Source organism: Peromyscus californicus, unplaced genomic scaffold (assembly GCF_007827085.1).
Source record: "Peromyscus californicus insignis strain IS unplaced genomic scaffold, ASM782708v3 Scaffold_16__1_contigs__length_79575227, whole genome shotgun sequence".
In the NCBI taxonomy this organism is placed as follows: Eukaryota; Metazoa; Chordata; class Mammalia; order Rodentia; family Cricetidae; genus Peromyscus; species Peromyscus californicus.
In genome coordinates, this window is record NW_026294458.1 from 31,516,221 (window position 1) to 31,533,972 (window position 17,752).

Genomic DNA, 17,752 nt, shown 5'->3' on the forward strand with positions numbered 1-17,752 from the left:
TTATTTTGTACAGTAATTTAAGAAATTCATAAAAACCAATAAAACTGCTCTGCATTGATCTGATTTCCCATCAGACTGTAAGGTGCCATCAGTATAAAGACCATGTCTAATTCAATATATGTAATAATCTTCAGGTTTTACATAGAACCAAGGACACAGTACTGCCATTTAATGGATGGATAATTACTATACCCCTGTGACACTCCTGTGTCATTCCCCAAGCTTTCATCAGCACATTATCAAATCCTTTACTCTTGGCCTTTTGGGGTGTAATGATTGACACAATGCCAGTCAGAAAAGAAAGTTCTTCATGCCATATATAAACTGGCTTGGTTCTCTGGAAACACCGTTTAATCCATTCAGAGGAACCTTTATGTTGCCAAGGAAGAAGACATCAACACTCAACTCATAAAGAATGCAAGGTACTGCGCAATTCAAAGGGCAGCATAATTTTACCCAGAATGTTCATTAATGATGGGTTCTAAATAGCCATAAATAATAATAAAACAAGCTCTATTCTACAATATCATGTTATATATAATATAGTCAATATTTATCAAATTCATCAATTTAATTTTTAAAACTGAAAAAAAGAATAAAGGAATCTCAAAAGCATTACATTAAATTAAAAAGCTTTATACAAGAGTATCTATTATTCTATTTGTATACAGTTTGAGAAACAGTTTGACTCGTTTGTGGTGGTGATATTCTAAGCAATGGTTGTCTCTATAAGATGTGCAAAGGAAGATAGTTTGAGCAATGCTGATTAAACTCATGAATAACAATAAATAAATACATAACTAAGTAAGTAAGTAACCCAAAGTAGATATTAAAATAGAAGGAGAAATTTGGGGGAAGAAGGTACTTAGTGGGAGTAGGAAGGTAATAGAGGTGAAAATGGATTAAAATATAGTATATACATGTCTGAAATTGTCAAAGAAAAATAATACCTGTATATATTAAGAAGAATAACAAGGGGCAGGAGAAACAGCTCAGCGATGCTCAGCAATTAAGAGCACTTGTAGCTCTTGTAGAATATCCAGGTTTGACCCTAATTGTCGTGCTAGAAACCTCATCCAACTACTGAGGGATCTGGATGCAGAGATCCATGACTAGGCCCTGGGTGGATCTCTGGGAGTCCAATTAGCGAGAATGAGGAGGGTTTATATGAGCGAGAATTGTTGAGACCAAGGTTGGATAAAGCACAGGGACAAATAGCCAAATGAATGGAAACACATGAACTATGAACCAATGGCTGAGGGGTCCCCACTGGATCAGGCCCTCTGAATGGGTGAGACAGTTGATTGGCTTGATCTGTTTGGGAGGCATCCAGGCAGTGGGACCGGGTCCTGTGCTCATTGCATGAGTTGGCTGTTTGAAACCTGGGGCCTATGCAGGATTGCTTGGCTCGGCCTGGGAGGAGGGGACTGGACCTACCTGGACTGAGTCTACCAGGTTGATCTCAGTCTGTGGGGAAGGCTTTGCCCTGGAGGAGATGGGAATGGGGGCGGGGGGGGGGCCTGGGGGAAAGGTGAGGGGGACGGGAGGGGGGAGAACAAGGGAATCCGTGGCTGATATGTAGAACTGAATTGTATTGCAAGATAAAAAAAAAAAAGAAAGAAATATGGTGGGACAAAAGTAATGTTATATTGCTTCTGATAGTATAGTATAAAAAGTCCACTGCTCCGTCTTGGACACTCCTGCTCAAAAAAAAAAAAAAAAAAAAAAAGAATATCCAGGTTTGGTGCCAAGCACCCATGTGGTGGCTCACAGGGTCTGTTACTCCAGTCCCGGGGATCTGATGTCCTCTTCTGGATTCTGTAGGCACTGCATACACAAGTTGCACTTACATGCAGGCTGGTAAAATACTCATGCACCTAAATTAAATAAATAAATCCTTAAAATAAATAGCAAGAAATTTATTTTTATTTTATGTATATGTTATCAAGCCATGCTGGTCATTGCGGTGGTTCATAGGTGTTATCGCTGGGCGAGACTGTTGATTGCTTCACTCATTTGGAAGCACGTGGTACCATGAAAGCTAGTCCTCAGGGAGCAGGCATTCAGGACAAGTCCAACTCAGGTACGTAGTCATAATAAAATTTTGGTAAGATGTAGGAAGATCCATAAAGGCAGACAACCCCGGGGAATCTCATCAAACAGATCTCTGCAGGAAGCAAAATGGCTGAGAATCACGGCAAGAGTCACAGGCTCATTTTGAATGCTTCTTCCCTAGCATCTCACCCTCTAGAGAAATTCAGCTAAACTCCCCAATTGGGACCCATGGGACTGTGCAAAATATGCAGAAGTTTGAGGGGGGCAGCAATATTCATCACTCTGCTTCCTGAGTATGGCTGTGGTGTGAGCAGCTGCCTCAAGCTCGTGCCTCTGTGAGCTCCCCACCAGGAGTGACTGTTCCCCTAACTGTTATCCCAAATAAACCTGAGAAATTTGCATCTCAAATTGGCTTGTCGTCAGGTATCTGATCACAGTAATAAGAAGGGTAACTAGCATAACAGGACATTTCAGTAGATGTATTTCTCGTTATCCAGGAAAGTAGCATTGGACCATTTGGAGATCGTGACACTGGACAGCAGTGCTAGTTGGGAGAAGACCATCTGAAGAAGTTGCAAAAAGAATCTGTCATCCATCAGAACTAAGGAAATTGAGTCAACTGGACACTAAATTTATTTTAACATTTTTTGATAGCGAAGGCGAAAGAGAAGTCTGGACTTTCTAAAAACAAATGTATACATATTCATCTCCAGACTTGTTTTTTTCTCCCTAGCATTGAATTCAAACAGACAGTTACAAAAATAAGGGCTTTGAGTAGCATGATGAAGAAATATAAAACTGTAATTGTTTAAAAAGAGGTGACTCGTGTATAAATTGCTCAAAGTTTTTCAGACGCAATGTTAGTCCAATGTTCAGTCTTCATAAAGTTAACTGAGGTAAAAGTTGTGATGAATCTTTGAATTTAAGGACTTGGGAGTCATATTTACTTGCACAAAAGAGTAAAATGAGATACACATAATTTTCTGTGGCTTAACTGGTGAACATCTCCTTATCCTTACACCTTAGAATGAGTATAATATTTAAAACAGTTCTAAGTTCCTCTTCTAGAAATAGAAGGTATGATTGGGTTAAAGAAATCAATTCTCATTATCTTCTGGAAGGAAAGTGCCTAATCTTTGCACTATAATTTCTATTTCAGATTTTAGAAAAATAGAACCCAATTGTGTGTGTGTGCCCATATGTGAGCTCATCTAATGAACCTAAACTTGTCCAGCAAAGTTAATAACTCTGTAGTTAAGGCTGGCAGGGGCACTAAAAGGCAATTCAATAGGATCAACACTCATCCAGTGCCCTTGCCAGACTCTGAGGAAGTCGGTACAACAGTAACAGCACAATATTTGCTCTGCTTTGTAGAATTTGAGTTCCTTTGACTATCTAACTCAATCTCATTTTGTAGAAAAGGGATATAACTCCATTCTGAAATTAAAGAACGTAGCCTAAATTTCACAGCTACTAAGTAATGAAATTACAACCCAGCATGTCTGTCAAAACCCAGCCTCCCTTAACACTACCCTGCTACTTGTAGGTTATTATTGAATGCTTTTAAACCATCTAAATCATTTCCCAAATTATATGATTGCATGGCTTCCTAAATTTTAAGCCATCATTTTGCATTATAAAAGGTCTGTGGATTTCACATTATAAAAGGTGGGAGTCAAAAGTTGAAGCCATATGTTTGTATAACCTTGTAAATGCTCTCCCTCTGCCGCACTCTCCAAACTTCTACCAGATTTTCTGTCTCTTTGTTGGGGACACATGCCACTTTCACAACCGGCTTCCATCACTGAAAAATGACACTTGTCTTTGCCTTATTTTGTTCTCTCTTCAAGACTCAACAGATCAACTTATATTCTAGACAAAGCGGACTTGGTACAGCAGCTTTAACTCCAAACTGTATGTCTTAACCTCAGGTATAGGGGACAGGGGCTTCAGCTGCTGGAGATGCAGGTAGGCATTTGTTTTCTGGAAGGATCTAACCATTGTCATCCTCACTGTTACTGACACTGTACCTAAGATGCTTTGTAAACTCAGACATTCTGGAAACAAAATATTTTTTAAAAACTGATGCCAGGTACTATCAAATTAAAAACTATCTAAAAAACATTCAAGTTTTTCATTTGTCAAATTCATAATTGGAAAAAAAAAACTCAAAGGAGTAAAGAGACTGCTTTCTGCCCCACAGTCTAAGCTGCTTGTCTTTCCCTGCTACTTCTAAGCAACATCTGCAACCATGTCATGCAACCAAGCAAAGTCACAGAGACAACAAAGAAAGCTCGCTTCTGTAATCTTTTCTCTTTTGCCCTAATTCCATAATTATCATGGCTGACATTGTCATTTATTTGGCATTTTTCTGAGACTAGTGATTATCTGTGCTCTCATTCTTACTCTTAAAGGTTACTGATATTTGTGTTTATGTTTTTTAATGATCAGGACACTGTTTCGCACACATCCATCTTTTGAGTTGGGGTTGTTGTCTACTTTTATTCAGTGATTTTTTTAAAAAAAAAATCAGGATTTTTTATCAAATAAGAATAGAATGTGATTAGAATAAATTTTGATACATTAAGTTTCATCTGATTAGTATAGAGATGAAATCGTCATTCCAAATTTTAAAATATCAACCCACATTCTCTACTGAAAAAAAAAGACACAAATTACTGAGCACTTAAACCCAATTACTGAATAAACATTGATTTGTGTTGCTTACCTCTGATATGACAGGCACTGTGTTCATCTCTGAGACTTCAAGATATGTTCCCTGGGAGGTGGGTGGGGGGAAAATGAGATTAGAGCTTAGTCAGGAAGAGTTTCATCTCTGAAGGTAATAAATTTCTGGAGATAGATAGTTTCACAAAGTGAAGATACTAAACACCTCAGAACACCATACCTAAAATGACTAAAGTGCTCAATAATTTGTCAGGAACATTTTACTACAGTGAAACAAATGAATTAGAGGATCCTTGTGGAGGTTACAACCTAATAGAAGCCACAGCGAAGTAAATTATTAACAACTGCAATACCAAAAGCTTGATAATGAGGACATCTTTTGACTACTATATGAACACAGGTAAAATACACCCACCAAACTGGGGTGGACAAGAAACAAGGAAGATTTAAAGGGGGAAATAGAAATGGAGTTGAACAGATGAAGTGGCAAGATTGCAGACAGAAGTCTCGCTGTGCCAACATCCCAGTGTGAGAAAATGTACCAGAACCGACCCTGCTGGCCAAAGAGAGTTAGCTCCACAGGCTTCTAGGTGTCTTCCCCAATGGGAAGGTTTCCAGTGCTTCATCTAACATCTTTGGACCTTACTTATTTTACCTAACAACTCCCATTGACATTGAAATAAGTTCTAATATTACCCATTTGTAAAACATACACACACACACACACACACACACACACACACACACACACACACACCTCTACCCTTTTCTATTTAGACCTTTATCTACTTCTGCAACAAAGAGCATGAGACTGTGTTGGTTAATCTCAGAACACATTTACAGGTATCAGAATCAACAAGAGACATTTTTGAGACTCATTCAGAGCCTGGCTCCTGCTTTGGATACTGGGATACATCATTCAGAAACTAAAGAGAAAGAGAAAGAAAGGGCGGTGTCATGGGGGTGGCCAAGTGTAAGGGTGAGTGGAACAAATAGTGACTGACTTTTTAAGAATGGTCAGAATAACATGGGAGAAACTGGGGGATGTAAATTCTTTACGTCAGGTGGATTATGTAGCAACAGAACCAGTACTTCTGTGATTAATTTTATTACTCTACTTTAATGCATGACTGATATGGTTAAGGAAACAGATTAAATATATTTGAGGACACGTTATGATCATCTCAGTGTTAAAATAAATGCATCTTATGTAAGTAAAATGGTTCTGCAAGGTCACAAAGAATGCTTTACAATAATCACCCAAATTCAAAAGCCAAGAACTCCTTACAATAATTACTCAAATTCAATAGCTAACTACAACTAGAGAGCACAGTGCTTTAAATAATACCACACGCTTACACTGGAACTAAATGTTTTAAATCTTTGATCTCCTGGTAAGAGCCACTATTATTCATATTATCTGTGTAAGGGTCACTAAGCCCCTAGGTGGAGTATCCTACATTTTTATCCATATCAAAGCTAGACTTAACTGCACATGTGCTCTGTGATATCAAACCACATGAAAAGTCACCCATGCTTTTCTCTAAATCAATCACATTGCCTAATATAACAGTCATAATATCCATGCCCTGAAGCATTTTAAATATTCATGTAGACATGTTAAGATGCCTTCAGGTTTTAAGATAAGTTGGTTCTCTATGTAACCTAAAGGAACTACTCCAATTCCACAAAGGAAAACAAATCACCGAGCAAATCATAAATCTTCCATCTGTAGCATTGCCCAGATCCTCAGCACAGAAACACTTTTTACTATTCTCATGAGACTAACATAATAACAACACTTTATGCATATACATCCCTCCTCTAATGATTATCAAATCGTTTATCTTTTTGACAGCTCTGAGTAGTAAGAGGGGAAGCAATATTATTTGTCTTTCATAATTAAGAAACTGAGGTAAGGTGCTCAGAAGAAATTTGTCAAAGGGCAGGGATTATATACAATTAAATTAAATGGGAGGAAAAAAAAGAAGAGCAATATAGAAACCCGGAGAAAATCAATCAGGGTCCTCTATCGTTAAAGTAATGGTATTTTGCTTCATTATTGAAAGAGAAAAACTAAAGGGATTTATTAGATGAAAATGCATTTGTATTGAGGTACAAACCATACTTGCTCAAGCCTCTGTAGATCAAAGAAGCCATTCCACAGATGAAAAGAAACCATAAAGTTCCACTTAACACACCTAACTTGGCTTCTCCTTCAAGTTGGAGACCAGGAAAGCTGCATGAGCCTCTTCCACAGCTATCTTTCAAGGACTCGCTCAGGAATCCAGAGCCTAGCACATAGAACTCAGATTTCTGGAGTAATTTAATTAGTTTCTGAAGTCTCCAAAGAAGAGACAAAAGATACTGGAGATGGGATCCTGTAGGAACAGGTGCCAGTCTTGGCACTGGCTGATATCATCCTGATTCTCTTTTTTTCTTTTGTTTTGAGAGCTCTCTTTTTAGATCCATAGCCTATGTTTTGAATGTGCCATTTGTTTTTTGACTCTGTTTTTTTTTTCTTGATCTCTTCATATATTCTGGATATTAGTTCTCTGCTGGATGTATAGCTGACAGATATTCTCTCTCATTTTGTTGACTTCCTCTTCACTTGATCGACTGTCCCTGTAGCTGTGCCAAACTTTTTAATTTTACGAGGTCCCATTAGTCTCCAAATGGAGCAAAGACCTAAATGTGAAATGTCAATCCTGATCTTATTCCACTAAACAAATCTAACCACACATCTACACTATTACATTCAGGCTACTGTAAAAAATATTACAAAATGAAGGGATAAGAAGCAAGAGAAACTTATTTTTTAATACTCTAAAAGTTGGGAATTCCAGGACCAAGGTGTCAGCAGGTCTGATGTCTAGTGTGGTCTTCTTTCTGATTCACAATGCATGCTTCCCTCTATGACCTTTCATGAGAGAAGGGGTATAGAGTCTTCCTTGAATCTCTTATAAATGTGTCAGTGTTATTCATGAGGGATCCACCTTCACAGCCCAATTTTATTCCCAAATCCTTTAACATTATCACTTGAGGGGGTGGGATTTCAACATAGAGCTTAGAGGCACAAAAACTCCAACCTCGGGTTCCCCAATCTAGAAAGGTAAGAAGGCAAGTCCTAGATAAGTTCTAGGTAGATAGAAGAGGAAAGAGATGTAGGAACCTATAAACACCTGACTGTCTTTGCTAAAAACCACAGGTGAGTAAGTAGGAAGTAGGACATGTGCTAGAGAGCATCAGATTTATTTTTCAAAAGAACCTATATTTGATCCTATTTTTGAAGATTCTTTTAATTTTGGAGGTGAGTCATATCACTTAAAGTACAATTAATTTTCTCAGCTGTGTATGTGATCACTATGATTTTATGGGTGATGTATCAGTTACTTGTCTCATTACTGTGACAAATACCTGAATTAAAAAAAAAAAAAAAAACTTAAGGAAGGCAGGACTTGATTTGACTCTTAGTTTAAGAGTATAGTCCACCGTGGTAAGGATGGCATAGTGGCAGGAGAGTGAGGTGACTGGTCACCATGAATCTATAGTCAGGAAGCAGAGATAGACGCATACCAATGCTCAGCTTGCTTTTTTCTTTTTATTTGGTCCTGGACAGATTCAGCCATGAAATAGTATTGGCCATGTTCAGGCTTAGTCTTCCATCTCGTCTTCCATTAACTCTTCCTGTAAATCACCTAATACACCTAGGAACACGTTTTCACAGGGACTCAACCAGACAAATTGACAACAACAATGAGCCACCACGCATAGCTGTAGTGAATTTAGTATCTGCCATGTGGCATTCTTTCAACTGTAGCTCATAATTTTCTAAGCTTGACTTTTAACATACCTTAATCAAAAGAAAGGACAGAAGACATAATCCTTACATTAGACTATAGGAATGGGGTGGGGAAAGTATCAAGTGACATTTAGAATTACTGGGATAAAGAGAAATAATACTTGTTATGCTTCAGATTTAGTATGGCAAAAGATTAGAGAAGGTTAGATCACATTGGAAGAAAATGTAAGGATAGCAGACTGATAAATTCCCTAGCGAATAATTCCACCCTTCCTCTTTGGCAAATCCTAGTTTCTTCTTTCCTTCCCTTCAGAGAAACCATTGTTGGCCACCGATACTGGGGAAGGTTTAGGTGCTCCCGGCCTAGAACACAGAAAAATTGGAATTATTCTCAAGGTCCTATGTTCCTTTATGACTTAGAAATTGAAGAAGTGGAATATATAGCTTACTAAAAGAAAAACAAACAATAACAATGTCTACACAGTGTCTTTAGGGGTTGACTTTGGGGACGACAACATCAGTCCTGTAAAAATACCTGTGACCCACTTTACTGAGACTCATAAAGCAAAGAGAGCTTGTTTCATTCTTTTCCATAAACCAGGACCCTCCTGTATTAGAGCACCGTACCCTCAAAACTGAGCGATTAGGAGTTCTAAAACACATGTTGCTGGTGCCATGGAAAGAGTGCTGTCTACCAACCGTCAGAGTACTCTTCAGGACAAAATGACACATAGTTTTCTCTTAATGTTTTTGTCAAAACTGCTAGGATGGAGGGAGACTCCTGACAGATGAAGGCCACCTAGACATGCATTGTCTTGAAACTTTGTGTCTCATTGGAAAATAAACATTGCAAAGATTCACATTTTTCTATTCAGATTTGGCAGGGATGAGTTGAAAAGGGTGAAATACTTCTGAAAAGGGAGGGAGCTTTCCCAGTTAGCTTTAATGAACACATTTAAATGGTCTCACCAATGCAGCTTTAAGTTATTAATGAAGTGAATTTGTCCTTCATGCTGACAGGTAGCCAAGCAATGATAAATAACTATATCAAAACCATTGCCTGATCTAAGTTCCTATAGACTTCACTCTGCAGGCTGTTTGAAGCATCAAAATGATATCCGCCTTGTATCTGGTATGAAGCAAGTTTGATTCTCAGAAATGCTGCTGTTCTTAATGAACTGTAATCAAATCAGGCAAATTTTCATCAGCATTCAGCTGCTATTATCTTCTACCTAGAGACTATCATCACTTTTTGAAAAGGCAACAAATACTACTTTATAATACATAAATATAGTATCTTTTGCTAAGAGTAGACAGGAAGATATTTCTCAGTAAAACAACTAACCCTGTGAGAGCCAGAGGTTTGTTTCCTTAAAGGGATAATAAAAATATAACATGTACACAATCTAGACATCTCTAAATTTTAGGCCTTATAATACTGAATTAAGCAATCCAAGCATGTTTCTAAATGTATCCAATCAAACATTCAAATACGACCAAGTCTTAGAGGTCTGGAGCAATTATGGGTCCTATGTAGTTTGACAAAAATGTATATTAGATGCATACAATTAAGACAGGTTTTGGAAGCATCTATGTCCCTGATGCATCTTCTTTTAAACTAAATGGTTCAACGAGGTTCTGGCCGAAACGCTCTGAACCTGCACATTAAAATTCCCTAGGGAAATTTGTAAAACCCATGATACCCAGATCAAACTCTAGACCAAATAAACTAGAATATCTCTGCATAGGACCCAGGCAGCCACATTTTTACAACCCCTCCTAAGAGATCCCAAAGCACCAATAAAATTGAGAAATACTGATCTAACAGATGATCACGTGGAGCTAACAGGTTTGTTAATTAAAAGCAGAGTTTCTTTAAAAATGGAGTGAGTGTTTTGCTATGCAACCTTGGCTGTCCTCAGATTCTGGTCCCCTCACTTTGTGCTCTGTCTCAAACTCCAGTATGCTGGAATTATAGGCATGGGCTGCCACACCCAGCTAAGAACATGAAATTTTGAGGAAAATAGATGTTCAGATTACAGACTATCACAAATCTAATCTCTAGTAATTTCCAATTATTTTCTATATCTTCTCAATGAACTGCTTGCTAATTTTTTTTCTAGTACCCTACTTCATTTCGAACATGCAGATTTATTTTTATAAGTGACAGCACACTTTTAATTAACAGAGTCTAAAATTAGAAGACACTAGCCTTTCTGGAAGGTGTATTTGTGCCTCACAGTGCCAACGGGATTTAAGAAAGCCTTTCCCAATCCATTGTCTCTATGCCCATTGGAGCTGTATAAGGGCACTTACAACTTACCTTTGCTTTAACAAGGGTGAAATGCCGAGCTGTGCATTCCATTGCTAGCACTACAAATTTAACAATGGGATTTACGAGGTGTGCTCTTGCCAGAATGGCTCTAATGTTCAGGTTCACTCATCTTGAATCTTAAATTGGCTCTCTAGGTGCTATTTTAATCTGTGCAGAACCAATCACACACAGCTCACAAATGGTGGGTCTAAAGAAATGCACACAGTAATGTGCAGAGGATATGGTTTCTGTCAGCGAAGACCTTTGTTAGTCAGGAGTGAAAATACAGGAATCCTGCTAAAGAGATGAAACATTTGTTATGATTCCTGAATTGTAAAGGGAAGAAATAGGCAAAAAGTAAAATGCAAACTCTTCTGGGAGCTGCAACAAGAGAAACACACCTACTCATAATGATAGTCAGTAGTAATCCATTCTATATTCTAACAAGCAAAGACAATAAGGGTCACAGTAGACTGCACAAAATGTATTGAATCATCACTTAGGCCTGAGGGAACCCTGATCCAGGACAGTGCATGCTCTTTTTTCTCCTCTACTCAGACACCAAGCTGGTATTCCATTCCATAAAAGCAAGCATTTTGACCTAACAAAGAGTATCCATTCATCTTCTTCTTTACCAGGATTCCAACCTGGTTTACACATCAAAAACAAAAATCAACAGCCAAAGTATGCAGAAGCAATCACTTTTGTTATATTCTTTCCTGCCCCACAGTTAGTGCCTCTCTTTGATTCTTTGGAAGCCATTGTAGCAGTTAGCAACTGTTGGGAAATGGGCCTGAAACCACCTGCTTACCCAGCTGGAGCAGCTTCTGCTGCCTTCCTATGAAGATAAGGTCTAAAGCTTTGCTTTCTGGATATTGAGGCAACCTTCAAAGCCTTAGGCACCCAATGAAAACAACAAAGCAGTCTGCTATCAAGATACTTTCAGAGGTCTAAGCTCAGCCAACAGATACCATTTGGTAAGGGAGCATGTCAGTATCTTAATGACTGATCTGGTCTTGCCAATGGATTTATTGAGAGAGCTAAGTATACATCTCAGTGGCAAAATGTTGCATAATATGCACAAGGCCATGGGTTTGAAACTTCACACATGGGAGGTGAGTATGGGGTACAGAGTATGTTAGAAAAACAATCCTAGTATTAGCCTGCTGATCAGGGAATGAAGCTCAATTGGACTTTTTTGTCTGATGGGTTTTGTTTTGGTCATTGTGGTGATTTGAATAAGAATGCCCCCCATAGAGTCATATGTGAATTCGTATAGGGTAGCATTAGGAGGTGTGGTCTCATTGGAAGAAGTGTGTCACTGGAGGTGGGCTTTGAGGTTTCAAATGCCCAAGCCAGGCCCAGTGACTCCCTCTCTTCCTGCTGCCTGCTTGTCCAGATGTAGAACTTTCAGCCACCTCTCCAGTACCATGTCTGCCTGTATACCACCATGCTTCCTGCCATGACAGTACTGGACTAAGCCTCTGAAATGTAAGCCAGGCCCAATTAAATGTTTTCCTTTACAAGAGTTGTCATGGTCATGGTGTCTCATCACAGCAATTAAAAACCCTAAGACAGTTATTATGTTTCTTTCTTTCATATTTCTTACTAAAGCACATATCTTTACAAAAGTTAAGGAGGGAAAGGGTACGGGGAGGGGGAGGGAGAGGAGGAATGAGACAACTTAAGCAAGAGACAAGCCTGGGTGATAGACAATGACTTCAGCTGCGTAAACAATCCTGCTCCCCACTAGCTCAACTAACATTCCAGGCTCACAGAAGATTTGCAGCCACAGGTTCGTGCCACTCACAATCAGTTCCTCCATTCATCAATTTTCCCTGGCACAGTACTCGGCAGAATACAAATGCAAAGAAACAGGAATAATGATCATCTGAGCACAGCCTCCTCTAGATCGTAATGACTTTTGGCTGGAGCAGGTGCTGAGATGCAATAAAATTCATGTTAAGCAGCCTTGCTATTCTGTAGTCCATCAGATGCACTAACTAGGATTTCTCTTGGTGGCATGCAGCAAATCATCTGTCAATTCTGTTTGGCTATTCAAAGAGCAGGGAAGGAGCTGGGCTTCTGTCACAAGCAAAAACTTGTCCTGGGCCAATTCTCCTGGATGCAGAAGGTTAAGTCAACTATGAGGTATGTACAGATTGGATTGTGAAAAGTCCAATAGCTGAGTCCCAACGCTATCCTATCATGATTTTTGCCTCTTTTACACTGTTAACCTTTATGCAATCCAATTGTAAACTGCTCCTTTTCATTTGGTCTCGCTTGAAATTTAATAGATGTTGCCAGATTGACAGTTTGAAAGACTGAAGCACGTGACCCTGGCCAAAGATACCCTCAGGAACATTCAGAGGGGAGGGGCAAGATGGCAGTGTTTGACAACACTACAAAACTCCTCATATCCTTAAGCTATTGATACCCTAAGTCAAGAACTCACCCAACAAAAATGCTGTTGCTTCCACTTTCAGTTTTATTTCCTTTAAAAGGTTTACTCTGTTCTAACGAGTGAGTCTAAACTTTGTCGTCCTTTAAGCAATAATGAACTCAGGCCTTATCAAATCCTTTCCTGAAAGAAACTTCCAGAAGTCAAGATACAGAAGTACCTGAAGAGTCTCATGACTTAGAAGATAAATGTGCCTGGGAGAGAAGGTACAGAGAAATGGATGGATGAGCTAAAAACACACTGTTGTCTAATGCACATTCTTGCCTAAATGGCCCGGTGCCTAGCTCTAAAGAACATCACCTCCTACTCCCAGCCCCTCCTCAGACTAAATCAACTTCTGTAATCCACCCCCAGAGAGTCTCACTAGGCAAGATATGATTTCATACAGTGACAAGGGAGCCTTGCCATATACATGCATTCTCTCCTCTTGATTGGCACATAATCTTCTTTTAGAATAAATGATTAAATTTTCCAGAATTCCTTAAAGGTATTTATACCCATATAATTCAGTGTGACAACTAAAGTGTATATCGAATTCCTAGGAAGGCTATTCAAAGGAAAGTGAGCAACTGGGGAAGTTGACTCTTTTGTTGTCCCCCTTCCTTGTGTTAACTAACCTTGACTTAGTAGAGTTTTACTAGTTAGCCTGAATCTACACTTAGACCTTAAACGCATTCCATCATACACCCTTTTCATGAGGTCTTATAACCTTGAAAAGCTCCTCTATTCACATCCTACCCTCATAAAAATAAAGACAGAAACATAATGAGCTCACCTTAGATTCATGACAACTACTTTCCATTCTTTTCAAAACTAAGTAAAATATTTACCATTTTCTTATCTTCAAGTGTACATTTCATTTGCACGAAGTAAATTTGCATTATAGGGTAAACATCTGTCTGATCATTGCTTATAGCTTTTATCAACCTATAAAACTGTATCTCTGTACTCACTAGACAATAATTCCCCTAAACCCCCTCTCCTAACTCTAGAAACCCATTCTGCTTTCTGACTTTGTGGTTACCTTGGAGAAAACGTTTAACATTTTTAAACTGGTAACATTGTAATCTGTAATTATACTAGCTTAACTTAAATACTATCCAAAATCTCTGACCTTAGATAGCTTTGCTTCTGCAAACTGAGGCAGCAAGGGGCCAGAGATGTAGAGGGAGAAGGGACCTAGAGGGATCAAGGCTTGATTTGGGAGATGAAGAGCTTCACTGAGTATCCTAACATTCAGTATACCAACAAATAGACTCTTCCAGAAAAGTCAAGAATGAATTCATTCCCCCTGCTGCTTTAGTAACTTCTGCTGAGAAATCATGTTATTCTCATTTAAAGGATAAATGCTTCAAGTCATTTCATTGTTTGTCAATGAATCTCTCTCTATTGAAGCTAAAAGACAACAAACTTTGTCAAATAGACCTGTTAAAAACTTATACTTCCAAACTGAACTCTTAGTTTCACCTCAAACTCCATCTTCTTTCATTCTTGATCTCAGTACATGGCAAATCCATTCTTCCAAATTACGAGAGCAAAACCCTTGAATCCACGCTCTCCTCCTTTGATTCTATTGCCACATTCTTGTTAACAAGTGATGTTGGCACCATCTTCAGATTCAATCTGGAATTAGTACACATGCTATCTTTAGAGCTACCATCCTGGTATAAGTTACCTGAATAATGACTAACTTGCTAACTGGGCCCCCTCCTTCTCCTGCTCCATCAGGTGGTTTACTTTCCTGTACTGCAATCAGAGATCTCCTAAAGAAACGAAAACAATAATTGGATCATAGTCTACTCAACATCTCCCACTTACAGCACTTAGAGACAAAGTAAGGTAGAAGTATTCATGGCAACCTGTACAGCCTATACCTAGACATAGGCTGCCTGGCACACATCTTTCTGCTTAACCGTATACTCATTGGACTTTAGCTACATTGCCCTCTTTGCCTTCCCTATAGTATGTTGAACCTGTTATTGCCTTTTAAATTGTCACACTTTCTTTCCTTTGCCTGGAAAACTCTTGCCTTAGATATTTGCATTTGTTACTTTTTTACCTCTTGTATTCTTCTTCTCCTAAAATATTACCATCTCAGTATAGTCTGTGTATACTTCATTTAGAATGCAACCACAGTCAAAGTGGAAGAAAAATGTCAACTGAGTGCTCAGCCACAAATGAGACATTTGTATCACTCACACCTCTCCTCCTAGGCTCAGGAGTCATCAAGGTAGAGAGGATCGAAAGATTGTCAGAGGTCAGGGAGGGTTGGAGGAAAGTAGTATTTTCTGGACCAACAAGACCACTGCACTCATGAACTTGCAACAGCTGTACTTGCCTGCACAAAATCAAGTCAGTCAACATTCTAGCATGGAGGGGGTAGGACTCACGACTCCACCACTAACTGTAATGCTGTTGACATCTGATGGTTTCTGAGGGAAGAAGAGTCAGTTTTCTTTAAGGATGTGGCCTCTCGTAGGTTGACCACACTCCGGTGAATGGCCCAACACCCAGGAATGCATGAGCATCACAAGTTGGTGTATTTCAAAACAAAAAGGACATTAAGTTGGGGATGGGGAAGTGAGGTGATCAAAATATACTATATGTATGTATGATATTCTTAATAAACTAATTAACTATTACATTAAAATTTCAACCAAAGGTGAGAGAACAGGTCTCACACATTATAGGTCCGAATAAATACTGTCTAAATGAATGAATCACCAATCAGGATAACCTTGTGAATAAAAGCTACAGTTTGAAAAGGACACAGTGTGAGTCTGAAAACCTCAGTAGAGTCCAAAGATGCACCAGCTCTGTGTTGCCTACCTCCAAAATTATTTTAAGTAAGAGAAATAAATATCTATCTTGAACTTTATCATTCACAAGTTTCATTTGTATACAGCTAGAAGTGAACTAATCCTATACTTCTACTTATAGCTCACTGATCCTCAAGCTTTGATTTCTAGAATTTATGTTAGCATCAGCTAAAAACATTTCAAAACTACTGATGCCTGAGCCTTACCTGGGTCCATCTTGTTAGAACCAAACACAATCATTTAGAAGCTTAAAAACTTAGCAGTAATTCTGCCATGTAGACCAAACTGAGATTGGGATCAGTACTGTTCAAGTCCATTCTCCACTACATAAAGTGATCAAGGTTAGCCTGGGATATATGAATCTCTATGTAAGAAAGAGGGTGGGAAGAAAAAGGAAGGGAGTGGAAAGGAAGGAACGGAAAGACAGAAATAAAAGGAAGGAAGGAAGGAAGGAAGGAAGGAAGGAAGGAAGGGAGGAAAGAAGGAAAGAAAGAAGAAAAGAAGGAAAGAAGGAAGAAGAAAGGAAATGGGCTGGTATTGTAGCTCAGTTAAAAAATGAGGGCCTAGCCGGGCGGTGGTGGCGCACGCCTTTAATCCCAGCACTCGGGAGGCAGAGCCAGGCGGATCTCTGTGAGTTCGAGGCCAGCCTGGGCTACCGAGTGAGTTCCAGGAGAGGTGCAAAGCTACACAGAGAAACCCTGTCTCGAAAAACCAAAAAAAAAAAAAAAAAATGAGGGCCTAGAATCAATCTTCCAGTGCTCACATAAACAAAGCCAGATGTGGCAGCATGTGCTTGTAATCCATTGCTGGGAAAGTAGAGACAGGAAATTCTTGTGACTCATTGGCATCCAACCTATACTACTTGGTCAGCTCCAGGCCTAGAAGAGAGCCTATCTCAAACAAAAAAACAAGGTAAACAGAATCAAAGGAAGGATAGCTGGGGTTAGTTTTGGCTTACACACACACACAGACACACAGACACACACACACACATTCACACACAATTCCTAGAGCTAGAAACCCCCAACCTCTATTCTTCATGGCCCCTCAGGTCCAGCCTTCTCCCTGGCTGGTACTTCAATAAACAATATTGTCTATGTGGGAATCTTTGGCAAGCTTTGAACTTACGGCACTCATTGGAATCTCCCTTCTTTCCATGCACCAGCAGCCATCACCGATGAGATTGCCGTGACCCTGAGCAGTCCCTGCAATGGTCACCTTGCCTCCAACTATCTGCTGGAAACATTTTTTAGTGTGAAAAACATAAATATTTTCCTCATCTGTTTCATGATACAGTCTCTTGTCTCCCTCAAAGCAACCAGCCTAATCTAATCTAAACATTTAGATTATTAGAAACTGACTATCTTAGGATAAAAACAAAACTTAATTTTATTTTCAAGTCCAACCTTTCTTCAAAAAGAAGCAGAAAGCCTGGCTACCTTGGATGGAGAATACAAATATAAAATAGAGGAAGAGACTCAAAGTGTTTTCTGGGCTGGAAAGATAGATAACTTAGTTGGTAAAATACCTAACAAGTATAAAAACTTAAGGTCAAAGTCTAGAATCCTTGCTTACAACAAAACCCGGGGGAGTATTATAGTACATGTTTATAA

General features: G+C 39.0%; 1 long non-coding RNA gene across 2 annotated transcripts; it reads right to left on the reverse strand.

The window, feature by feature from the left end:
* Positions 1-1,904: 1,904 nt before the first annotated feature.
* LOC128112080 (uncharacterized) lies at positions 1,905-13,698 on the reverse strand. 2 transcript variants are annotated; one of them, XR_008218840.1, is made up of 3 exons: positions 4,784-13,698; positions 4,638-4,710; positions 1,905-2,167 (listed from the first exon to the last, which is right to left on the reverse strand). It is a non-coding gene; the product is annotated as an uncharacterized LOC128112080 (long non-coding RNA). The 2 variants fall into 2 exon arrangements; XR_008218839.1 differs by lacking the exon at positions 4,638-4,710.
* Between the last annotated feature and the right edge of the window lie 4,054 nt (positions 13,699-17,752).